The sequence below is a fragment of the Callorhinchus milii genome, unplaced genomic scaffold, assembly GCF_018977255.1.
Source record: "Callorhinchus milii isolate IMCB2004 unplaced genomic scaffold, IMCB_Cmil_1.0 Scaffold12, whole genome shotgun sequence".
Lineage (NCBI taxonomy): Eukaryota > Metazoa > Chordata > Chondrichthyes > Chimaeriformes > Callorhinchidae > Callorhinchus > Callorhinchus milii.
Window position 1 is genome coordinate 16791737 of NW_024704753.1, and position 27191 is coordinate 16818927.

Consider the following 27191-nt stretch of genomic DNA (forward strand, 5'->3'; position numbering starts at 1 on the left):
AAATTATCAGCCTGAGTTCCTAAGATAATTGGTTGACAAATAATAACGTCGGAATGGGATTGACGTGTGACAGCACTCTCGCTCGCTCGCGCTCTCTCTCTCTCTCTCTCTCTCTCTCGGTCTCCGGCTCTCTCGCGCTCTCGAGTATCAGCTCAAGTGGTTTAACCGGCAGGAAGCAACCAATGCTGCTGCGCGTTCATAACCGTTCATACAAAACGGACAGCAGAAGCTGCAAAGATGCTTCTCGGAGAATCCTAAGGAAGACCGGTTTTCCCAATGGAACCGATAGCGGCAGCTCCAAAGATTCCCGGATCGGGTCCGACATTTAAAGAGAGACCGTGCTGTGAAATGACCTGGGATGAACGAGTAAAGAGGGGATCAGAGGAGGGGGGAGTGTGTGGGGGGGGGGGGGGGAATAGGATTCAATGAATGGCGCAAGGAAGACTGAATACGTAGTACCTTTCGCGTTGAGGGGACATCTCAAAGCGCTTCGCAGAAATTACTGTAAAGCGTAGTGACGGTACTTTGCAGGCAAATCCCGCACCCGCTTTGCACACACGGCAATGCTCCACGGACAGACAGCGCTCGGCCACCCGCAGCCTCCCTCCGCCTTTTGCTTTCTCTCCCGCTGCCTAAATTTTTGGTTTCGAAATCGCCTCCCGAATCGCAGTTGGGGCAGAACTAAACATCTCCTCTGAATTCGCAAGACAAAGAGAAGCAATTACCTTAAATCCCTCGTCACCCGGCAACTCCTCTCATCACTTGTGCCAAGGTTTAAATTCAGCGCTACAAAAACCAATGACGTCTTTTTTTCTATCCAGAAGGTGTTTCTGCACTGACTCCCGACTCTGGATTACAGAACGCTAATGGGGGTGGGGGCGGGGGGTGGGGGGGGGAGAAAAAAAAAAGGGAATTCCTTTAAAATTCAATTAGACTCGCACTTAATCCCGTCTGCCTGTTGCAAGATCCCACGGCACTGTTTAAAAAGAGAAGGAGGAAGTTTTTTTCTCTCTCTCTCTCTCTCTCTCTCTTTCCTCGTGTCCTGGCCAACAATTCTCCCCGACTCCCAAGACAAAGCCTCTGTAATCTACGGCACGGTAAAACCAGCCTTTCTGGTTCAACTAAACATGTCGCGTCTTCAGTCGAAGTCTTAGAAGGCGCGGACGCAGCGGCCTGGACACATACCGTGAACGAAGTAAAGAAAAAAAAAAAGCGTCTCAATTTAATAATAGCTCGTTCCCAGCTCTGCCGCCTCACTGCTGGGGTCTAAGGTATGATAAGTCTCCCAGCGGGTAAACAGGCTCGGTGTGTCCTCTGTGACCGGTCCAGCGGAAAGACGCTGTAACCCACACGGTTCTGTCGCTGCAATAGCTCAAATAGCAGCGCAGACCGGTGGAGCTGTCACCATAGTCACCTCATCCGCATTCACAAAGTCCTGACAGCTCATCGAATTTTACAGCACAGAAGGAGGTCATTCGACCCGTTGTGCCTGTGCCGGCTTTTCGAAAGAGCAACCAACTCGTCCCACCCCCACTCCCCTTTTTAAGTACCTGTCTAATTCCCTTTGGAAAGCTATTGTCGATTCTTAAGCGCTCCGAGACCCGGTCCAGCGCGAAGGGCGCTATATAAATGTAAGTTGTTATTGGTGATGAATCTGTTTCCACCCCCCAGGCAGTGCGTTCCAGACTCGTAACAATTGTCTGAGTAAAATAAAATGTCTCCTCGTCTCCCCTTTGGCTCTTTTGCCAATTACCTTAAGTCTGTGTCCTCTGGTTGCCGACCCACGCACCCGCCCACCAGCGGAAAAAGCTTATCTCTGTCTACTCTTCACAAAACCCCTCGTAATTTTGAAACACCAACAGAATTTGGCCGATTATCTCAGACTCAGACAAAAAAAAAAAAACTGATGGCATTTTCTCAAAGAAACCCGACTTCAATCCCTTTGCCTGTCTGAGGAGATCGACCTCAGACAGAACAGTACAGGTAACATATCCACCTTCCCATCTCCATCCCTATTGTCTTTATCTTATTATAATCCTGACACACTGACAGAGAGCACAGTTACTGAGCTTCATTGCATACGATAACATGACAGCGCACTTGGGCTCATTGTCCTGGCTTTCTCGTTCCTTTAACCTTCTTTTGTTCCTTACTTGATTCCTTTAATTAATAAAGTAATTCCTGTGAAGCGCTTTGAGACGTCCTTCTGACGCGATAAGGCTCTATTCCGAACGCAACGATATTATCGTCATCATTATTATTATTACTTGGACCACGACGTTTACAAGCTATCCTCACCGACACGGCAACGAAGACCATTGCGTTCAACCTACCGTAGGACATGGTTACACACAGAGTGATAAGATTTTAACACTACTTTGGGACTTCCCACAGCTACAAAGTGACTGCACCAGACCCTGCGCATTACCTACTGGGAGACAGAGTATTTTAAAATTCTGTATTGAAACAGCAGTTGCTCCTATTGAGACCGTATCAAATTTGATGTCAGCTTTAGCCCAAGTCCGCACTTCAACTTGACATTATATCCTACCTCCGTCTTGTGTTTCCAATAGCTGGTTCGCTCTACGCTCTGCTACAGTCTGAAAACAAATTGGGACGAGAAACAAAACACAATCTATATTCTCCCTAGCCTTTAAATTCCTGCGCTTTCTTTCTTGCTTTCTTTCTTTCTTTCTTTCACATTCACAATTTCACACAAATTTTTTTTAACAATTGTGGTTACAGTAAAGACTGTCCTCATTCATGTATTGACCCAATTCCTTTGGAATTAACGCACAGAGATCAGCCGCCACCTAATATGCAATGCAAAAACGCAGCAGAAATAAAATCCGCTGCTTGGCTCGCTCCATTACCGGGACGCAAACTGATCATTTCTCATATCATACCCCAGAGCTTCTGCTCCTTGCACTGCCGGGATCCGACCCGATGTCCTTTGTAACTAACTGGCTGAGTATTGTCAGTGATCAACCTCACTGACAATCTGGTCCATCGCCTGTGACTCAAAGACTAAAAGAACCCTTCTTCCTTCAGACAGCTCGTGGCTTCCGCAGTTTACCCCGTTTGATCTTTCGCGGTGATCACTAGCTGGAGATGTAGAGATTGCCCCTCTCACAGTCTGAAACAGTCCTTATAAACCGACCAGCTGCCCACCTCTTGCCGTCCGGCAGCACATCTCACGAGCTTACACAAGTCCCTCGGTATGAATCCCAACATTTACACAGGCACATATCAATCACTCACCTGGCTCGCCACTGTCTCGAAGGCTGGTTCTCCGTCCCACTGACTGCCTTCCTTCCTTCCCTGCAGGAAAGCTGTCTGTCTGCCTGTCTCCCTCTCTGTCTGCCTGCCTGCCTGCCCGCCCGGCGATGGTTAATGCACACGATGTGCAAAGCCTCGTCACTGCAGCACTGCATCAAATATTCTCGTACTTTATGGACAGTCGGTCTCAGGCACAAGACAAAGCGATGCCCCCTGGCGTCTCTGAGAGCAACAACAGGATTACAGCAGAGCAAAGCACCTGTAACCGTTCAACTTGTTCGCGGAGGGGGAAGTTGGACTCGGTCAGATCCAGGACAGCAATTCCTGATTTACCCTCGATAACCACGGGTCCACCTGCTGGCTTCATAAACTGGGGGAATCGCCACGCCCAACCATCGCGTATCCTCCAACGCCACGTTTCTCCGCCTCGACTCCGGCCTCAACTCACCGGGATTGAGGTTCTGACGTGCACCCGAGCCGAAGACGAGCCTCAACTTTCTCCAGTTCGACCTCGACAAAGCTATCACGCTCGGCTCCTTTCAATGGCTCGCCACCGTTTTCGGGGGAGGGAAATTAGACGGGAGGTCTGACACGTGCATAAACTCAGCACCGTGCTCCCCTCTCTATACGTCTTTAAGATCTACCTCTTAGCTATCTATGCTCACCTTCTCCCTTCGACCTTGCTTGGGAGTCTGATTCCATCACTGCGAAGTGCTCTAACACGTTATCCTGCGTGAAGGGCGCTACATGAATGCAAACTGTTGTTGTTGCTGTTGTTGTTGTTAGCATCCAACCCAGACAAAGTTCCACACACAGGAACCACTTCCACAAGGATATTTCCCTGGTCTGGAATGGATTGCGCACCCTGCTCACGTCATTCCAGAGAGCGTCAAGCGTGCAGGTCGGCAAGAGCCAAGGCTTCGGGACCCGAGAGCGTGTATTGTGGTTACTGCTGGTGGCTTAACCTGTTAAAAATCACATAGCTGGTCATTAAGAGCACTGTCTGGCGAATCACCCTGGTGATGATACATTCAACCAAGGTAGGAGTGTGTAGGAAGCAACATATACAGGTCTCGCCGACAGGAAATCACAGGAAACACAGCAATCATTGGAAACAACCAGCAAAGAACATAAGAATTTGCTGTGGGCAAAAGACCAAGTCCATCCAGTTTGCCTTCCACCATCCTGGCAATGGCTTGACATATCGTGTCCCAAACTATAGACTGTATCCCGAGGAGGTAGCATCTCCTAACAGAAATCTATCTCATTTGCTCTCGAAAGAAACAACAATTTCTGTCTCCGCCATCTCCCGAGGGAGCCCGTTCCATACGTTTCGCTGCGCGCTCACCGAAGTAGCGTTTCCGCAGATTTGTTCTGCGTTTATCTCAGAGTTATCTCAGAGTTTATTTGTTCTGACAGTTTATCTCCCCTTTGACTGGAAAATTCAATCTTCAAAGTGACTGACTGCGCTGCACGGAGGACCCGGTATTGAACTTCGACTGCAGAAAATAAGCCGGAAACGTACACGTGATGGGATGCCATCATGGCTTTGCACCTCACCAAGAGTAACAAGAGAACCCAAGCTGCTGTTAAACTTACAACAACAACAACAACAACAAGATTCTATTTATAGAGCGCCTTTCACGTCGGGAGGACGTCCCAAGGCGCCTGTTGTAAAGCTTACACCATCTTTACAGCCTTCGGTTAATTAATGCACTTCTGCTGAAGTTAATCCACCTCCTTCCCCATCAGGTTCGCTAACCCTTTGACGGTACTACAACAACAACAGCAACAACTTGCATTTGTACCGTGGGCGTGCTTCACGTTGGCACAGTCTGGCGCCACAGCCGGGGAGAGAGGTAACGTCGAAGAGGAAAGTCCTCCAGGTAGCGATCTGAAGATGGGCAAAGAGGGGGCAAGGTGGGGCGGGGGGGGGGGCGGGCGGAGGGATTGAAGCAATGCGTTCCAGTGGTTTATTACAGACTCGCCAACTGATACCGGCTTTCCAGCCTCATCCGAATTCCCAGTTGGTGGCACTCCTAACCCAGGTCTCCCCGCGCACATGTCTCACGCTGATACCTTCCCACTTACGAGCTTCTCTCACAACAGAAATCCACTCACCCGCAGGTTCCCCCTTCCTGGTTTTCACAAGCGGATCTCAGATCACAACAGTCTCGCACACACACACACACACACACACGCAGATCTCAGATTCTTTTTGCCTAACACACGCTGAGCCCCCACACCGTTGCTTAAAGAGTGTCCGAGCCCCAAGCTGGGAATTCCATGCATCCCACCCACACATGGAAATTCCAGAGATGTTGTTGGAATGGAATGCGCACTCTCACTCTCACACTCTCTCTCTCTCTCCCCCTCTCTCTCTCCTTCCCTGGAGGGTGGTATCCTGCTTACCTAATTCCGGAACGTACCAGGGCGCAGGTTGGCGAGAGCCAAGGCTGGGCCGGGCCGGGCCGGGCCGGGGGAGACCCCCAGAGTGGGCGTTGGGGGTAACCGCCGGAATCTAACCAGTTTAAACCCACGCAGATCGGCCGTGGATATCGCTGTCCGGCCGAGCTTTCCTGCTGCCTGTCCAGCCAGGACCACCCGAGCCTTTGGTTAGCGCTTTGGTTTCCAAGGAGCTTAGGTTACCAGGAGCTGACTGGGAGGATTCCCTGACCCCCAGCGACTGGTCGGCCCTTCCTGCTGATGAGCTGAGGAGACCCCACTTACATCTCCATCCCCCACCCACACACCCATCCACACACCCACCCACACCCACACACCCACCCACACACACCCACCCACACCCACACACCCACCCACACACACCGGTCTCATAGACACAGGTATTAGCTCACTATAACCTCACCCCCCAACAGATCTCAGATCACCAGTCTCAGACAAGATTTCAGCTCATTACAGCGTAGGACACACACACACACACACACAGATCACAGGTCTCTTCCACACACACACACACACACAGATCACTACAAAGATAACTGGTCTCTTCCCACACACAGATCACTAATCTCTCTTTCACACACACAGATCACTAGTCTCTCCCACACACACAGATCACTACAAAGATAACTGGTCTCTCCCACACACAGATCACTAATCTCTCTTTCACACACACAGATCACTAGTCTCTCCCACACACACAGATCACTAGTCTCTCTCTCACACACACAGATCACTAGTCTCTCCCACACACACAGATCACTAGTCTCTCCCACACACACAGATCACTACAAAGATAACTGGTCTCTCCCACACACAGATCACTAATCTCTCACATACACAGATCACTAATCTCTCTTTCACACACACAGATCACTAGTCTCTCTCTCACACACACACACACACACAGATCACTAGTCTCTCTCTCACACACACACACAGATCACTAGTCTCTCTCTCACACACACACAGATCACTAGTCTCTCTCTCTCTCACACACACACACAGATCACTAGTCTCTCTCTCACACACACACACACACAGATCACTAGTCTCTCTCTCTCTCACACACACACACAGATCACTAGTCTCTCTCTCACACACACACAGATCACTAGTCTCTCTCTCACACACACACACAGATCACTAGTCTCTCTCTCACACACACACAGATCACTAGTCTCTCTCTCACACACACACACACAGATCACTAGTCTCTCTCTCTCTCACACACACACACAGATCACTAGTCTCTCTCTCACACACACACACACAGATCAGTAGTCTCTCTCTCACACACACACAGATCACTAGTCTCTCTCTCACACACACACAGATCACTAGTCTCTCTCTCTCTCACACACACAGATCACTAGTCCACACACACACACACACAGATCACTAGTCTCTCTCTCTCACACACACAGATCACTAGTCTCTCTCTCTCTCACACACACAGATCACTAGTCTCTCTCTCTCTCACACACACAGATCACTAGTCTCACACACACACACACACACAGATCACTAGTCTCTCTCTCTCACACACACAGATCACTAGTCTCTCTCTCTCTCACACACACAGATCACTAGTCTCTCTCTCTCACACACACACAGATCACTAGTCTCTCTCTCTCTCACACACACAGATCACTAGTCTCTCTCTCTCTCACACACACAGATCACTAGTCTCACACACACACACACACACACAGATCACTAGTCTCTCTCTCTCTCACACACACAGATCACGAGTCTCTCTCTCACACACACAGATCACTAGTCTCTCTCTCTCACACACACACAGATCACTAGTCTCTCTCTCTCTCACACACACACAGATCACTAGTCTCTCTCTCACACACACACAGATCACTAGTCTCTCTCTCTCTCACACACACAGATCACTAGTCTCACACACACACACACACACAGATCACTAGTCTCTCTCTCTCACACACACAGATCACTAGTCTCTCTCTCTCTCACACACACAGATCACTAGTCTCTCTCTCTCTCTCACACACACAGATCACTAGTCTCTCTCTCTCTCTCACACACACAGATCACTAGTCTCTCTCTCTCTCACACACACAGATCACTAGTCTCTCTCTCTCTCACACACACAGATCACTAGTCTCTCTCTCTCTCTCACACACACAGATCACTAGTCTCTCTCTCTCTCTCACACACACAGATCACTAGTCTCTCTCTCTCACACACACACAGATCACTAGTCTCTCTCTCTCACACACACAGATCACTAGTCTCACACACACACACACACACAGATCACTAGTCTCTCTCTCACACAAACAGATCACTAGTCTCTCTCTCTCACACACACAGATCACTAATCTCTCTCTCACACACACACACACACACACACAGATCAGTAGTCTCTCTCTCTCTCTCTCTCTCACACTCGGTGTGACCAGAGGCCACATTCCAGTCCCGGAGTCCCGGAGTGTCGGGACAGCGCTTCGCGGCGGTGTTCGAGTCCGGACCGGAATTCAAACTTTTTCTGCTGTTCCGTCAGTGAAGTCCCAACAACTCACCTGTGGTCCCGACACCACAGCCCCGACACCGACACCACAGCCCCGACACCGCCCGACAGCACCGACACCGACCCCACAGCCCCGACACCGACACCACAGCCCCGACACCGCCCGACAGCACCGACACCGACCCCACAGCCCCGACACCGACACCACAGCCCCGACACCGACACCACAGCCCCGACACCGGCACCGCCCCCCCGCCCCGCCCCGGGCCCCGAGCGCTGTGGCTGTGGCTCTCACACTCTCTCTCTCTCTCTCTCTCACTTTCAGGAAGTAGCGGAGGCCCCGTGACGTCACCACAGGTACCGCTCACACTACACACTTTCACTTTCACCGTCACTTCAAACCCCATAAACCCCACAACAACCCCCACACCCCCCCACACCCTCACACACCCCCTCCACACTCACCCTCAAACCCCCCCTCACCCCCTCCACACCCCAAACCCCCCCCTCACCCCCAACCTCACACCCCCTCCACACCCTCACACCCCCCCAAACCCCACCCTCACCCCCAAACCCCCTCCACACCCCCAAACCCCCCCTCACCCCCTCACACCCACACCCCCTCCACACCCCAAACCCCCCTCACCCCCTCCACAACCCCTCACCCCCACACCCCCCCTCACACACCCCCAAACCCCCCCGCACCCCCACACCCCCTCCACACACCCCCTCACACACCCCTAAACCCCCCCTCACCCCCTCCACACCCCCCTCACCCCCACACCCCCTCCACACCCCCCCTCACACACCCCCAAACCCCCCCTCACCCCCTCCACACCCCCTCACCCAAACCCCCCTCACCCCAACCCCACATCCCCTCCACACCCTCACACCCCCCTCACCCTCACCCCCAACCCCCTCCACCCCCCCTCACCCCTCCAACCCCCCTCCACCCCCCTCACCCTCCAACCCCCCTCCACCCCCCTCACCCCTCCAACCCGCCCTCCACCCCCCCTCACCCCTCCAACCCCCTCTTCACCCGCCCCTCACCCCACCTTCACCCGCATCCCTGACTCCCAACTCTTACCCCGAAGTCGTAGCCCCATTCTCCTCCACCGCCATCCCTTACCCCCGAACTCTTACCCCCATTTTGTCGCAGAAATAGCCGTTGACCGACTTATGTGGGAGATGGTCGGCCAAGACAACTGGGAGACAACTGGGAGACAACTGGGAGACAACTGGGAGACAACTGGGAGACACGTCCTTCTTTTGTTTGAGAAGTGTCCCAAAGATGTCGCCTTCCGCGGTTCAGCCCTTCTCCCTGGCGTTGGTCTGACAGTCGGCTCAGAGCGAGCGCTGGTGTGGGGGCTGAACCTCCAAACTCCTGTCCTGGAGCGCGAGCGCTCCCACCCAATGGAAACCGCCACCTCACACCTCACACCCTGCCCCATTGCCTCCAAACCCTCTTCTCCTCCCCCAAACACGAACCTTCTCCACACCGTACCCTTCCCCACACCCCCGCACCCAAACCTCCTAACCCCAACCCGAACCCTAACCTTACACCCCAACCTTCCCCACACCCAATCTACGTACCCCGCACCTACTCTCGGATCCTATCCCGTATCCGGTCCAAACTGCGCTCCTCTGGTTTTAACCCCCGGAGACATTAGGAACATAAACGAAGAGCGATTGAAAGAGTTAACATGAATAATATTGCACGAATGCTGTCTTGCATTTGATAGAGTCGGAAGATCCTGTGCCGATGGCTCAGGATTGACACCATCGATTCCCAGGCGATGTTTATCTAATTTCAACTCGAGTTGGAAACCGTTTACACGACTTCACTGACAGTAAAATTAGCGATTTGCCGGAGAGCCTTGAGGTGCGTTCAGAAACGCAGACCCCAATGCACTCTCAGAACTATCGCGAGTCCCATTTTGGGACTCTTGTTTCTCACTCGATTAAAAACAATATGAATCCTCTGGCAAACTGACATATTTTCATGGCAGGAGGGCGTCTCAAAGCGATTCACGGGATTTACCGTAAATACTGTGTGTTTTGCAGATAAATATTGCGCTGCTCGACACAACTCCTTAATTGCAAAAGACGCCCAAGGCCCCAAAAGGTGACATGATCGTTGCAGGACTTTTATTGAGTAATCTCCTTTAGGGTAACGTACAACACAACGCAAAATTTCATTTGCGCGTTGGGAGGACGTCCCAAGGCTCTGCACGATGGCGGACCTGGAGCCTGAGAACTTTGCCCCAGATAATCTTGATGTTGAGAATGTCGCTTAGCGCTGTGCGGCCGAGCCGGGAACTTCTGCTTTTATCGCCAGGTCGCGAAGGGAAGCGGCAGTCAAATCGGTACTTAAAGGATCCCGAGAAATCACGCTGACCAGAGCATTTTTTTTTTAAACCGCTTGAAAGGAAGTGATTTTAAATGATGCTCGAGGAACATATCAGCGCTTTGTATTGATTGAATATCTTACGTCTAGAAAAAAATGCGTGTGCGAGAAGTGTTACTTTATGTTGCGGTGCCTCGGGCATATATGAATTCATTCCCTCCCCTTCGCACCACCCTCCCACCCTCCCACCCCCCCCCCCCCCTGCCGCCCCTCCCCAGCTCGTCTCTCCTCTCCCGAAGGCGCTAACTCTTGTTGGGCTGCATTTTCATAGCTGCTCAAAGTGCCCCTTCTTCATGCGTGAACCCCGAAAAGGAATGTCAGGGGAGTATTCAACCAGAGGAGGGCAAAGGTGACAGCCTTACTGTGTCCTCACCTGTGGTCCACACTTAATCACTGAGAGGTGTCTACCCACGAAGCATCTATTTCTTCTTCAACCGGTTGCGTATATAATTGCTGCCCAGATCCCGGGATAGATTGGCTATCCCGTGTCGGAGTAATTTCTTACCCACAGGGCCGGAGACCCGTGACCTACCTCCCAACAAGAGAAGTAATAATAATACTAAGCCTGGCATTTGGTACGGCGCCTTATCACGTCTTCGAGTCGCTCTTACGCACCCAGACCCGCACTCAGAGATACGCAATGTGCTGTCGTTGCAAATCAAATTTATGTTGTCAATCCCAAAACTCGCAGCGTGACAGTGTGGTGCTTCATTCTCCACTTCTCCTTTGCCAGGCAGAGTGGCTCTGCGGTATTCTATTTCACCGGCTAAGGCGTCAAAAGTAGGTCATGTTTTAAAATGAATGCGTGTCTTGCTACCATGTGTTACTGGGCAGGTCTGCAACTGGCGAGCAAAGTCTGCAGCCGACGAACAAAGTTACAGTGAGCTCCACGCCAGGGTCTGGCGTTCGATCCATCCTCATTGTGACGAAAAACTGAGAAGTAATTGCCTGTGTTTGCAACGCAAAATTTATAGGTCGTTCAACCTGCAGCTGCTCTCGGTTCAGTGATTGAGATTAGTATCTCTTTTATGCTTTAACTTCAGTGAAGTACTGCCATTGCAGCAATCCTAAGTAGAAGCTACGTCGGCTGGAGTGCGCTTCCGCAAGCTCTCCGGATCCCTCTCACCGAACTGAGTGCTGCTCTGTGCCAATACCGAGATCCATCTTAATTACAAGGCAACTTGCTTGACCGTTAAAGATTAATAATTCATTCGAACGGATTCTGCCGACCTACTTTCCATTTTTAAACCACCGAAAAGCAGTGAACTTTGCTGCTCTCCACCACTGTGCGCACAGCTCCGATTTTTGAAGCAGCTTTGGCTCATGGTAATTAATCAAAACGCCTCTCGTTGTGTTCGAGATTCAGCACATCACATAAAGGACGCTTTTCATCAGCCTGACCGAGAAAGGAATAGAACCACCTGTGTATCCCTCCCGAGGAAAGGCACATATAGAGAAATTGTTTGCTCAAGCTTAATATAATAATGATAACCCTCGCACTTAATGTAGCGCCTTATCGCGTCTGCGAGACATCTCAAAGGGCTTCACAGAATATACTGTAAGGTGAATTGATTGTATGTTTTGCAGGCGACACGCGGTAGCCAAGTGCGCGCAGGCGTGTCCCACAAACAGCGGCGGATTGAGTCTCCAAATTGTCACTTAAAAAAAAAGAGAAGTTTGAAGCGACCTGCCAATCAAATAGCAATCGGGTTCCTCCTTACCGTTAGGTAAACGGGGGCTTGTGGAGTGAGGAAACTTGCCCAACGTTTCGCCCTGCCCCGGGGGAATATATGAGTGGACCACACAATTTATGATACAAAGATGTCGGCTCAGTTGAGGAGCTGTGCTCTGGTACTTTCAAGTGCTCTGGGACATTACCCTGCGTGAGAGGCGGCTCGGTATAAATGCAGGTCGATGTTATTGTTGTTGCAAAACCACTCACTCTGCTGGTTGGGGCTTTCTCCCACAAGGTTGAAGACACGTTTATACCTTCTTGATTCCTTGATAAATCCGACAGACTGCCTTGGATTACTGCAGACTCACAAAGCCAGACACGTCCTTTCAACCACTGAGGCCATCGCAATCAAGCCCGAACCTGCCCTTACTATGAAGGCACATTTTCCAGCAGTGATCAATGGATAGTGAGGAGGTGTGTGAGCCACTGGTTGATTCTATACTACCTAATTGACATTTAGGCTAATAGTTTGCACGAAACTATTAGCCTAACTGAGATCAACTAACGCCACGCCACACAGAATCTAGTAACTTCTGCGCGGCTCAATTTTACTCCAGGCAGCACAGTCACTAACTTGCTGCCCCCCCCCCCCCCCCCCCCCCACACACACACAGGCGTTAATGCTTTACACAGATATTTTAAACAGTGAGTGCGGTGTAGTAACCTGAAAGCGTTTCCAAGTTGCATTAGCATTGAAACGTTGCAGTGGGGTGGCAGTCAGTAACACAGGGTGTTTCAGAGAGCCTGTCACCTCGGCTGTGCAGATAACTCACTTGGACTCCCTCGGTGTGCGGAGCTGAAAGTGGGACACGTACAGGTCTCCTTGAAACACCAAAACAGAATTCTGCCCGCAACGGGTTTGCGAGTGACATTGGCGAAGAAAGTAGTGACGCGCTTGAAAGAAATTGACAACAAACTTTGCAAATTAGACACAGCTGTTGACAGTAAGCGGAGTCGGGGTTAAAACTCGGGAATCACGATCAGGTTACGGCTAATCACGTTACAAGAACTATGAAAAGTACGTCGGTTTACTCATTCAATGTAAATAGTTTTTTTTTCCCTATGTGCTCTTGTGGACATAATGAATCATTTAGGGCGCGCCTCTCGTTCTATCGAGCAGCTTTGAACTCTACACGTTGGAACCAGTTTATCGGGTTGTGCAAACTCCACAATTTCTCCCACCCCAAGTCTTCTGCTGAAGCCTTCCCTTCCCTCCAGCTTCAGATTTAGTTGATTCTTTCGGCTGTTTTTTTAAAATAAATAGACCGGCACATACCTCTGCTCACACCCACCACTCGTTCCTGGTTCTGTTAGTTGAGAATGTGTACTGAAGACCAATTGCACAGGAGATGATAAACCTCCACAGGGGATCCTGGTTAAAGCAAAACAATTAGTAGGAAGACACGTGAGCTGTATTGCCATGAATGACTGACGCATTGCAATTACCGCCAAGAATAACGATATTGTTGACCATTCAAGGTCCATAGTGTAAAGTAGGTGAGTAACAGATTATCTCTCCAGTTATAATAATAATAATAATAATCCTTGCACTTGATATAGCGCTTTTCACGTCGGGAGGACGTCCCAAAGCGCTTCACAGAACACACTGTAAAGTGAATTGACTGTATATTTGTGGGCGAACGCGGCAGCCAATTGCGCACAGCAATGTCCCACAAACAGTCGTGGATTGAAAATGACCAATTTATTATTGTTGTTGGTTTTGGAGGGATTATTATTAGGCTCTGTGTGGAGTAAGGAAACTTGCCCGAGGTTTCGCCCTCTGCCTGGAATTGAACTCAGGTCTCTCGCTCGCAAAGCGAGTGCTCTAATTAGTTCTGCAAAATGACCATTTTTTTCTTGCCTTGGCGACAAAATCGTTGCCCCCCCCCCCCCCCCCCCCAGCTCCCTGGCGCCTCCCGGTCAGCTCTGTGAAGCATTTGAGAGGTCCTCCTGACATGAAAGTAAACGTAAAATTGTTGTTGTTGTTGTTGTGTCGGCAAACATTATTGAGCAGGTTGGAAATATTGTTGCTGTTCTTGTTTCCCCACCCCCCCCACCTCCTTCAATATTCTCCCCTCCTCTCCTTCTCCTGAAGCAATTGATTCAACACGTTGCATTTGACGAGCAAGTCTGATCCTGTCCTCATCTATAAAACCGCACTATCCAACAGGAATCGCGTGTGGGTGATCCAAAACGGGAACCCAGCCTGATTTTTCCACCGAGGTTTGTTGCCGAGGCAAGAATAAAAAATACGGCCGTTTTGTAGAATTGGAGAAATAACCTGCGACTAAGTTTCTTTATGCTGCGAACCTCTAATTGTCGAGAACAGTGTTATTCTTGGCGGTATTTGCAGTACGTCTGCCATTCATGGCAATGTCCCAGTGACTCTCAGGTTTATTGTAGCGCCGCCGCCTGGATCAAGATCAGCTAATGTCCTACAAATGGCCATGAAACGCGTGGCCAATTTTACCTTGGAGATGGTTGGCCAGGACACCAGGAGAAAACTCCCTGCTCTTTTCGAATAGCGGGCAGGGGATCTCTCACGGCTGCTTGAACAGGCAATACAGGACTTCTGTTTGAGATCTGATCCAAAGGATGGCACCTCCAAACAGTGTCTCGCCTCCAAAATAGACAGTCAATTCACATCACGGTATCTCTGTGAAGCGCTTCGAGACATCTCGAAGACACGATAGATAAGCCGATGTGTCAAATGCAAGGATAATTATTATCGCTATCCCAGCGCTGTTCGGCAGTGCGGTGGAGTGTTAGCCAAGACTGCGAGTTCAAAACCTCAATGTGAGATTCAACCCACAAGCTTCTGACTCAGAGGCTAAGGAGCTACTCAACTGAGCCAGGCCGAAGGGGCTTAGTTTCAAACCGTGCAGCTGATCGAACGATTATTGATAGAGCTCCGAGCATTGCTCTATTGGCTGCCGCGTTCGCCCACAAATTTACAGTCAATTCACTTTACAGTGTGTTCTGTGAAGCGCTTTGGGACGTCCTTCCGACGTGAAAAGCGCTATATCAAATGCAAGGATTATTATTATTATTATTATTATGCAATGACCACCCCCCCAACTGCGCCCCCCCCCCCCCCCATAGATCAGGTTGTGGATCAATGTGAAGGGAGTGAGCTGAGTAGGTCGAAGGTCCTATCAACCTCTTCCCCTGCTGCTACCTAGTCTTTTTTAGAAGAAGTGTGTTTTTCACATAGTACTGGCTCGGCGGAAGTATCACAGGAACTGCCCTGACACTCAGCAGTTCGAATAAAACCATTTCAGCGCAGCGGGCGCATCTGCCGGAGTGGGAGTGACCTGGACCGGTTCTCTGCGACCGAACCTCTTGAGCAGCTGAGAGTGTGCGGAGGAGATCGAGATCGCAGTGAGCTGCCCGGCGGGAGGGCTCTCGAGTTGGCTGGTGTTTCGACAGCCCATGCTGTGCAACATCTGTTTCCTGTGCTGGGAACCTACAGCCACTACAGCAGAATCCGGGTTGTCAGATGCGCACGCACCACCAGACACACACACGCACACGCACACGCACACACACAGACACACACACAAAAGACCTTCAGCTTGGATTGGCAGCTGTATCTTTTTGAGATGACTTTTTTTTTTAGCCCGAAGTAAAAGATGACCTGGATTCTTTCACAATACCCCGCCACACATGTTTCAGAATCCCCCCCATTTGCTCTTGATGTTAATTGCTTGAAAACCGAGGCATGTTGACAAAGAGTAACAGCGTTATAACCTTTCCTCACCGCCCGCCCCCCCCCTCCCCACCCACATCCCCAGTCCCTGCTCAAGTCAGTGCGGCACATGGGCTAGAAGTAGTGGCTGATGACCTTCTCCAAATTGCAAGTTAATATATCAACGGATCACCTTCAGATTGTTGTCCTTACCTGCCGCGGCCAAGTTCAGCACGGAAAGGGGAGAGGAGGTTTGGGATGGAATGGCCACACAAAATCAGGAGGAGGCTATTTCTTACTGCATTGCCATTAAGTCTGTGATAACTCATGCATGTGGTGTGTGTGTGGGGTGGGGGAGAGAGGGGGTGTGGAGCGTTAAGAGAGGAAGGATGAAGTTTGCAGTGTTGTTGGCGGAACGTTTAAGCGATAGAAGCAAAACGCAAACACTGAAAGGCACAGAGGCTTAAAGCAGCAAAACAGCAATCATGAATGAGTGGTTCAAGACTGACCCTTTATCTGATCTGAACTGCTAACCCCCTCCCCCACCCCACACCCCCCCACCCCGCACCCCCCCACCCCACACACACACATTTGTCACTTTCACCGTCGAGTTCTGATCCTTCGGTCACGCCACAAATCGCCAAACTTCTTTATTTTTCAAATTTTGACTGGACTTTCGGCAGGTCCTGTGTGCTTTTTCTTTAATGTCAAGCGTTCAGCATTCAGTTTTTCTCATCGGTGAATATTCCGCGAATCTTCCGTCGCAGAACTTACCGTGACGTTATGCGGGGTGGTGGGGGGGGGGGGGGTGGGGGGGTGAAATCACTGCCGCAGCGGCTGGCTCCCGTTTCCTAGCCGCTTGTGGACAGAGCACAGAGAGCCTGCGAATATTGCGCAGCTACGTCAAAAATGATTAATCATTCTTGCATTCGATATGGCGCCTTATCACATCGTTGAGACGTCTCCCAAGTGCTTCACGCATTACAATGTAAAGCGGAGCGACAGCCCATTTTGTGGGCAAAAGGCAGCAGCCAGGGCACTGGGAGAGTGAGAGAGAGTGAGAGAGAGAGAGTGAGAGAGAAAGAGAGAAAAACTCCTTTCTCGTTTTCTCCCACAAACAAGTGCAAAACCGACGGGGCCTTTCACGTCGGGAACGTGTCCCTAAAGTGCTTCGCAGGATTCACTGTGAAGTGCGGTGCCGCTGTGTTCAAGTCGTTTTGGTCTTAAAATTTAAGAGGCTGCAGAATCGTGGAAAATTCTTAAAACTCTCTGGGTTTGGAAGCTGGTTCTTCTGAAGAACGCTGGCGAACCGGCAATCCAAATTACGGCCGGATTGAAGAATTTCCACAACTCTGCACATTCCTGCATCTCAAGTTTGAAATGGACTCGCAGGTTAAGACGAGGTGAAAATTTCAGGCCTCAAAGTCTTGACGGATAATAAATTACTGTCTCTAGTCAGGATTTTTGTGTGTAACACGCTTGAAGGCTGAACGTAGCCCTGGGATGATATGATTGCCCCGCATTGACCTATTCCTGCGCTCCAGTCCTTCCAACCTCCATCACATCACGGTCTCCCCAAGTTCACGTATCCGGGTTCATTGATCTGAGCTTAAAGATGTTTTCTTTGAGCGCACGAATGGAAACTGGGGTTTCGGTTGTTTGAGGCACTCCCGAGCTCAGTGATGTACTTGTCTCAGGCATCTGAAATATGGAGAAAAAAATCTCACTCCGAAACAGTGACTAGTGTATAATGCGATTGGCTTACAATAGCTGCATTTATTCGCGTTAAACCAGATTAACTGGAGATGGAAGTATCGCTATGTTTGCCTTCTTTGTTCAAAAGCAGTCGATAGTGGAGTCCTGTAGCTCAGTGGTTATAGAGCGCTCACCTCGCAGGCGAGAGGACCTGGGTTCGATGGGCAGGGTGAAACGTTGGGCAAGTTTCCTTACTCTACACACCTAGCAGCAAGTGGGAACCCGTATTTTTAGTCGAGTGGCAGATTGCTTTTCCGGGCGGTAATAATTCCTTCCCCCCAAAAATCCCCAAAATAATAATAATTTGGTTACCCAACCCGCGACTGTTTGTGGGACGCTGCCCTGTCCTATTTGGCTGCCGCGGTTTGCTCACAAAGTACACAGTCGACTCACTTTACAGTGTATTCTGTGAAGTGCTTTGAGACGTCTCAAAGACGTCGTAAGGCGCTTTATCAAATGCAAATGCAGATTAGTAAGAACTTACATATCCTGCCTACGATTCTCACTGTGTCTGAGCTCCAGCTACCCTGCAGGTTATTTTTATAAAACAAAACTACAATAATTTGCAGCTTTAATGGAGTAATTATAAAGCAATAAAACTTTCTTGGTTGGTTTTATGGGTGTAACTATGCCAGGGTTGGCAGATCCTTTCCCAGGGGAGAGTATGAAGCCCGTCCTTGACAGTTCCTGCTGCTGAGCTCCATGATCCCTCTGAGATGCGGTAGCTCTCGGCTGCCTTAGGCACACAGTGAGACAAGAACTATTAATACCTGCTGCCTTCACCAGTCAAACAAATATTCCACCTTGCTAGTAAGTACAGTACTGTAACACAGTGAGCTATTTCAGCACCGTGGCCATAGCAATATCCACTTAAATAGCATCTTTTATAATAAATAATAAATAATAATAAACCTTGCACTTAGTACAGTGCCTTTCATGTCAGGAACGTGTCCCAAAGTGCTTCAAAGTATTTGTGCACAATTGCGGCATCCAATTTGCGCGCAGCGATGTCCCACAAACAGCCATGAAGGGAATGACCAATTTTATTTGGGGCGATTGTTAGCCAGGACACCGGGAGAAACCTGAGCAGGCAGTCGTTAAATTTATTTACCTGTGACTGGACGAGGAAAGGAAATATCTTATCAGGATTTCCATTCCTGTTTCCAATTGAGTGGCCTACTCCAGCCATTATATGTTTGGTGTGCGTGGTGAGTTAGGTGCAATTCGCTTCATAATTGAATACTTTGCTGAGACAGGCTCACTGCTGCCATTTACAAATGAAGAGGTAACATGTGGGTGAGGTGTCCAGGGTCATGAGGCAATGCCTTCAGGAGTGAAGAGCAAAGCCAGGAAAATGGGAAAACAAATCAGTTTATTGTCGGGTTACTTTTCTGAGAAAGTAATGGTGAATTAATACCAGTGAGGAGTTCTGCAGTATACACTGGTACCTTTATGTATTCCAGTTTAGGATGATGTGTGAAGCATTAGGTTCTGATTTAGTTTCCAGATTATTAATGACCTCTGAAATGTTCACAAACTGCTCGCTGGCTTAATGGACCTCATGTAATGAAGCCGTTCGATACACACAAGCCCTGGCTTAAGAGAACAGATCAATTAACATTCAAGACTGAGAGGTACCTCGCTAATAGCTAGCTCATTCTTGCTGTTCTAAGAGTGCTAAGTGGCCGATAATATACAGGAGCCATTGGGACTGAATCTTAATCAAATAAAATGAGCCGCAAATGTAATAGCAGCTGCTGTGATGTACTTCTCGCTGGCGGATGTGGGTGCTCGGGACTCTGGCAATGGTTGAGACTTGAAGAGCAAGAGCGGAGAGCTTCCAGTCAGTTAGTGATAATAATCCTTAATTGTAATTCTTGCATTTGATGTAGCATCCTTATTACATCATCAAAACGTCTCAGAGTGCTTCTCACATGTCCTCCCGATGCGAAAGGCGCTATACAAATGTAATTTTGTTGTTGTTGTTGTTGTTGATGTTACTGTGATAGAAGCTTTTATCATCCGGGACTGTGACATTTTGCTGCGAGCAAGTGAAGGAACGGTCGAACGCCAGGAATGACCAAACACGACACAACCCACGCTGCCAGGCAAAACCATGACAAACCAGCATGTCTGCCTGTCCTCAGGTGGATGCGTAAAGACCCACGACATTATTCAAAAACGACCAGTTTCTTCTGGTGCCCTAGCCAACGATCGTCCAAATTAATTGGCCGTTTCAACCCTTTGGCCGTGAGTGGGACGTTGCTGCGGGTACGTAGGCCGTCAGGTTTGAAATACGCACAAGTCACTAGACTTGACGATTCTTACTGCACCGCCCTCCGAGACCTTTTGTGGTCTTAAGACGCGATATAAAAAAAAATGTTTGTCAGCCGGGTGTTAGCTGCTCATGGTAAACCATCACCATGCATAAGAGCATCCAAGCCAAGCTACTGTGCACTGAAATCTCTATTTTTATCAAATGGAATTGCCTATTTTCCCCTCCACACCACCACCTCTGGAGCGATGCACTCTGCTCGCCCAATCCCACAAAGTTTAGGTGCAGATTAGCAAGAGACGAGGTTTGAGGGACCCCCAGAGTGAGTGCCAGGATACTCCTGGAGTTAAATCAATTAATACACTGACTGGTAAACTTTTAGCTAGGACCACCCATACGTTAAAGAGCTAATGCAAAGCACTTGTATAGCGCCCTCCACTTCTCTCAGAGCACTTAACGGTGGCAGAGGAGAGAAGGAGGGGAGGGGGGGGGGGGGGGCAAGGCAGAGGCATTGAGGGAGAGTGTTCCAGAGTTTCGAGGCGTAGGGCTGAAAGCACAGACCTCCGATGGTGGGGGTGGAGGGTGCGAGGGACGAGCAGGAAGCCGAGCAGGAGGCGCTGGGGAGTGAGGAGGTCGGAGAGGTAGGGAGGTGGCCAGGGAGTGGATGGATTTGGACACGAGAGTGAGGATCTTGAAGTCCCTGTCTGAGCTGTGGGTGTTTTTCTACAAACAATCATCCTGGATCATAGAAACCTCAATGAACGTGCCTTTGAGTACCGCCTGATCAAGCACAGCATTGCTGATCTCTGTGACAGCAGATACACTATACAACCGAACATACGACAACCACAACTCAATGCACCTTAAACAACAACACCAACAATTTGCATTTGTATACCACCTCACGCGAGGTAGCGTCCCAGAGCGCTTGAGGGCCAAAGAAACGGTTCATTTAATGGGAGTCTTTTGCGAGGTATTAAATTGTTCGCAGTGCGCGCAAACCAGTGCTAAAGGGGACACTTTTGACCACTAAACCGTCTCCTGCCGGTTTCTCTTCTGAAAGCTGTGCTGCCTTGCCCTATATAGCAGGCAGGGTTGAGTGACAGGAGCTCTCAGGCGAATTACTGCCTGGTTCTTGCTGAGGATTTGAGTTCTTTGACCCTCTTTGTCAGTGTCACCGAATCTAAAATCATCCAAAGCAACAATTCCGGAGAAAAGTCCCATCGCTCCCAGCAGGTCGAGTCTCAGTGAAGATTAAACTACACGCCCAAACTATTTTTATTTTTTACCGATGCGTATACATGCTAATTACAGCCCCGAATCTTTCTGGCGTAGACATGATAGATTGTGTAAGCACTGTCGAAAGGAAGGCACTTTGATTAATGGCGCCTTGTGACATCGAAAATAGTTACTTCCAGTTTTTTTTTCTGCTCAGACTCTCTCTACCTAGGTCACGACAAACTTGAGCGCACAGAAGGCCTAGATAACTGAAAGGGGAACAGCCATCTCCGGCAGAGGCTGACCTTGAGGGAGTGCTCTCTCTCTCTTGCTTCCTGCGGGGAGCACAGAGCTGCAGTATCGCTCGTGTGGCGTTGAAATGACTTTGGGAAACAATTCTATCAGGTTGGTCGTTCTCCGGGCTCACTTAGCCTCACCAGATTTGCCTCGTGGTTAGGATTACGCCGCACTCGCCCGGCAGACACGCGGTCAATTCACGGTATATTCTGTGAAGCGCTTTGAAACGTCTCGAAGACGTACTAAGGCGCCGTATTAAATGCAAGGATTATTATCACTACTCTCCAGGTATTTTTTTAATTGTGAATTTTTTACTCACCTGTGCACATAGGTGGTGTGTGTGTGCGTGTGTGTGTATGTATGGTACGTTTATCAGTGTTCACTCAGCTTTTTAAACCTCGGGAAAAGTTTGGTGTACAGTTACTCTGAAGCAACGATGTGCCTGAACCACTTTCAGAAGAACACACAATTTTTTTTAGTGGTAACTACCAATTGGTTACTTCCGCTTCTCATCAATGCCTTTGGGTCAGAGGTTGTAGGTTCAAATGTGGACTAGTTATTACTCCACTTCAAGTCCTGGGGTATTGATAGATTCTTTGAGGTACAATCTTTCTGTTCTGTGATCATTAAAGCGTTCACCTACCAATACACTATGCCTACATTTAACAGCAATTAACTCTTTTCAACTTGGATGTAAGGGGGAAGGGGGGCATGTTTTTTTGACTCGGGGGTAAACCAATAAGGGTTAGATACATAAAAAAATCTCCCTCTATTCCATGAAGCACTCCCAGGTCAGGTATTGGGTGTTGTTAAATGTAGAGTATATCTCCCCCTTCAAAATCCCATGAAAAATTCTCAGATGAGGGTCAGCTAATGTTGCATCCAGGATAAAGCTCCCTCTGCAAATGGTCCACCAATGTGTTTTTATCCCCAAAAGTACAAGTGCACCTCCGGGAAAACATGGTTTTGAAAGCGGTGGAGAATTTTGCCATATGGGAGGTTTGTGTCAGGCGGAATAATATTATCGTAAGCAATGAAAGTAACTACAGATTGGAACACAAGGACCAGTCATATAGAAATCAGACCAAGAGGCACGTACAGTGTTGTACTACACTGAGCACGTGGCAACTCCGGATAGTGCAGCTCAGTTGGACGCCTTTGAACTCTTGGGGTCAGACTCCGCCACTGTCAAGCGCTCCTGGAAGCTACCCCGGGTGAAGTGCGCTGTGCATACGTAAGTTGTTGTTGTTGTTGGTGGTGGTCCCCAAGTCTTGGTGCTTGCCAACCTGTGTGGCTAATGCTTTCTGGGAGCAAATCCACACCCCCCCATTCCAGATGAGAAATTTCTACGCACAGATGGCGTGCCTACACACGTTAATAATAATAAAAAATAATAATCCTTGCATTTGACACAGCGCTTTTCACGTCTTCTAGACGTCTCAAAGCGCTTCACAGAATGGACTGTAAAGTGAATTGACCGTACACTGTTGAACTTGTGGTTCCACGTGTGTACGTATGCCATCCATGCATAGGTTTGCAGAGATGGCAATACGAACCGGTTTGGTTAGTCTTAAGCACGGTGATGGGTTCCCGAATGTGTCACCATTCTGCCTGACCCAAAAAGGTAGAGTGCTTCTCATTCCATTGAGCTGCAGATCCTGTTAATACATCACTAAGTTATACATCAGCAAGTCATTTGCCATTTATTTCACTCAAGACTTCAGAAATGTGCGCTCTCCTTGTATAATCTTTATTCATGCTCCTATTTGCAGGTCCTTGCAGCTCAAAAAAAACCTCTTTACTCTGCATTTATCTTGCTCTGCAGCTCATATTTCAGATAGTTTTAACCAGTATTGCAATCGCTGTATCTGGTAGTGTTATCCATATTGCAGTCTCTACCAGACAGTGTTTCCTCACTGTTTGAATCAGGGAATGTTTATCCAGCTGAGACAATTTGACCGGGAAATCTATCCTGGTTTGCACGTTTTAAATGTGCATTCTTCTACAAAATACACAGTCACTACGGTTTAAGTTGTATTCTGCAAAGCATTTTGAGATGTTTTCCTAACGTGAAAGGAGTTATATCAAACGCAAGGATTATTATTATTCATTTATTATTTATGCCTTTCGGCGGTGGTGAGCAAATGTATGCACTGCTTCCAAGCAAGTGATAGCATTGCCCTCTATTGGCCAGATACACATGTATCACTTCAATAATAATAATCATAATAATAATCCTTGCATTTGATATAGCGCCTGATCACGTCGTCGAGACGTCTCAACGAGCTTCATAGGATATACTGTAAAGCGGATCGACTGCGTATTTTGTGGGAGAGACCGGTGGCAGCCAGTTTTATTTGGGAGATTGTCAACCGGGGCACGAGGAGAAGCTCCCTCCTCTTTTCGAATGGTGCCACGGGAATCTCTAACATCCATCCGCCGGACGGGACTTCGGTTTAATATCTCATCGAAAGGAAGGCACCGCCGTCAATGCAAAGCCCCCTCCCCACAGCACTGCATCGTATAATGATATTATATTGCTTCCCGACAGCCGCGCGGGTTTGGCCATTGCTGAACTGTGTGAACCCACGAACCTTCTGACGCACGAGGCTGGAGTGCTAACTCGGCGCCCGGCTGACGCCCGACACAATTCTGTGTAAAACGACTCGCAAAGTACCCCAGGACAGGCAACGGTGAGGCCGTCCGTCTTACCTGTGAACGAAGATACGGTGCCGTGAGCTGATGACGGCAAGCGTAGAAACACTCTATGTTTGTGAATGATTCGGTTTGTCTTTGTGTCTGCCTCTGCCGTTCCGTTCCAAGTGACTCAAACCCGCGTGGAGGGCTCCATTTAAGTGCAAGTTGTTGTGGTGGATCCTCATTTCCTGTCTACAGTTGCAGATCTTTTGTGCTTTACAATCGCTGTAAAGCAAGAGATGGGTCTACTTGCCGAGCAGGAACCAGGATCCTTCCTTTTTTTTTTACACACAACACAGATTTAAATGTATTGTTGCTGCCGGGTAAGCGTGCCCACCCTCGAGCGTTGGGCTGGGAGCATCCCAGACAGAAATGTTTCATAAAACTCGAGATGGAAAACCCATTCAGTCCTGGAGTTTTACCCAATTGCAGTCCCTCAATAACTTCTCGCACTTTTAGCCATTATTGCAGGGGTATCGAGCGTCGGCTTCATCTTCCGTGAGATGGAAAGGGAAGTTTGTTGATATATTTCACCTGTTGCCTCAGTTTCCGACTCATTCAGAGTGGTATCCCTTACATATTCCTTATACCCTTTGGGTCACCTGCCATCTTGCTGCCTTTTTGTCTCAATGGTAGGGTTAGTCCTCCGACATTGAAATCTACAAGCAGTTCACCTGCTTTATCTCTGCTCTCACAGAATCTTGTTTTTGACTGTACCATTTTTAGTTCCCTTCTACTGTGCTTTAGTGGGCACTGTGCACTGGTAGACTGAAATCATTCACGTGTGCGTTCATTCTCCATCACTCTCTTCTCCAGATCACATTGTGCGATTGAAGCTTTCAGCATCTTTGGGTTTGGCTGTAAGATGATTATGTGACTTTGGGCATTGCTCATGATAAGCCTCGAAGTTATCAGCCCCATCTCTCAGGCCTCAAGTGATAAAGGAAATGGCTCAGGTGCTTCTCGCTTCCAGAAATTGCATTCCACAGTACTAAAAACATAGGCCACCACCTTATAAAAATATGTGGTCCCAACCTCTGTACCTTGGGCAAAGGAAATTCCAAGAGATCTGGTTACCCTTCCTGTCAATGTGTGAGCCCTGTTGAATGGCAACTGTCCAACATCATGTATGTTTCGCACCTTCAGATCTAAATCTTTTCGCCCACAAATATAGTCAATTCACTTCACAGTATATTCTGTGAAGCGCTTTGAAGCGTCCAGAAGACGTGAAAAATGACGCGACATCAAATGCAAGGATTATTATTATTATTATTATTAAATCACCTACCGACCGGTAAGGCGTCAGGCAAGAAGTTTCCTCCTACACATACTGATGTCTATGTTCGGAACTTCTCATTTCATAAAACAATAATCAGATTTCCAAACTTATTAACTAAAATAATTTGTTTTGCAATTTACACTGGTATAAATCTTTCAGGCTGAATTTTTATTTGAAAGAAATGTGTACAGGACAAGTGAAAAGTATAATGTAGTTGCAAATACCAATTTACATTTTGAACAACTAAAATACAAGTCATTTAACCTATTGTTTTCAGCTCAGTTAAATACTGCAATACTCTCAATCTATTACAACACATCTGTAAACATTTCTTGTATTATAGTTTGACTTTCATGCACAGGAGTTCTCCTTCAATGAATTTCATTAAAAATAAGTTGCCATTTTCACAAATAGTTTTATTAATTATAATTTTGCCAAGACTTGGGACAAATCCCAGAGGCAGTAGGTTTATGGAAAAAGTCATCCTCAAAATACAAGATGGTCAATAGAACCTTTTGAGGAAACGCTTTGAAGGCTGCAGGCCAAAATTCCAGAGGAGGAGGAGTTATGGAAAAAAAATGCCTCCAGTCTCGGGAAGATCGCCAAAAGTAACATTTGAGGAAATGTTTTGCAGGCTGCACGGCAGAATTTCAGGAGGAGGAGATATGGAAAAAATTATCTTTAAGCTCCAATATTGCCAAAAGAAATGCTATATTATGGAAGAATTGCTTTCCAGGATAGCATTCCAGAGGAGGAGGAGTTATGGAATAAAAAATCTTCAGTCTTTTTGGAGAAAATGTTTTTTCTAGTATAATTTCTCGTAGGGGATATTGAAAAAGTTGTCTTCAAGCTCGATTGCCAATGATTTACTACATTTGGAAGAAATAAATTCCAGAGGAGGAGGCGTTATGGAAAAAAGGATCCTCAAAGTCTGAGAAAGATTGTTAGATCTCTTTGTAGAAATGTTATACAGAATGCAAAAAAAATGCATTTGTGTTTTTTGGAGGAATTGCTTCCTACTATAATTTCCAGAGGAGGAGGAAATATGGAAAAAATCATCTTCTAGTCTCTCAGACTCGGAAAAAACTCCTCTGTTGGAGGAAGAAGATTGCCAGCTAGAATTCCGGAGGAGGAGGTTATGGAAAAGTGATCTTCAAGTCTGACTGTTAGAATAAAATGGTATCTAAACAGAAATACTTTCCAGGATGCAGGTCACAGTTCTCGAGGAGATTATTTTTATTTCTGCAAGCTTACACAGGAAAGTGGTATTTAATTTTTTGAAGCAAATTCCTCCACAAGTGTTGAATTACAGAGGAGCAGATTCTAAAAAAACAGAGCAAGAATCTGGGATCCTTAAACAATGTTTTAACAGTGGTCTTGTTTTGTTCAACACAAATTTACAACTCTCATGGCTCAGTAGAAGCGTGATTTTGATTGGGGAAAAATGAATGTCTCTTCACAATATTTTCAAGATGGCTACGATGGTCCACAAGTACCATCAGAAAAAAATCCCCACCAGGAAAAGTACAGGTTTGTGAGCATTACAATACGGCATCCCACTCCGCCACCCTCACACCCCCCCCCCCCACACA

The 27191-nt window shown here is 48.2% G+C and overlaps 1 protein-coding gene across 5 annotated transcripts in view; it reads right to left on the reverse strand.

Annotated features, from left to right (window-relative positions):
• LOC103176708 (protein kinase C delta type) overlaps nucleotides 1-13766 on the reverse strand; it is a 41925-nt gene extending 28159 nt beyond the window's left edge. The window contains exons 1-2 of one of the 5 annotated variants that reach the window (XM_007890420.2): nucleotides 8301-8357; nucleotides 726-863 (exon numbers count right to left, since the gene is read on the reverse strand). The gene's annotated coding sequence lies outside the window, so the exon portion shown is untranslated. Of the gene's footprint in view, nucleotides 1-725; nucleotides 864-3261; nucleotides 3519-8300; nucleotides 8358-13666 lie in introns of those variants that run through there. The other 4 variants (XM_007890421.2, XM_007890423.2, XM_007890419.2 and 1 more) reach the window with 4 other exon arrangements.
• Nucleotides 13767-27191: the final 13425 nt, after the last annotated feature.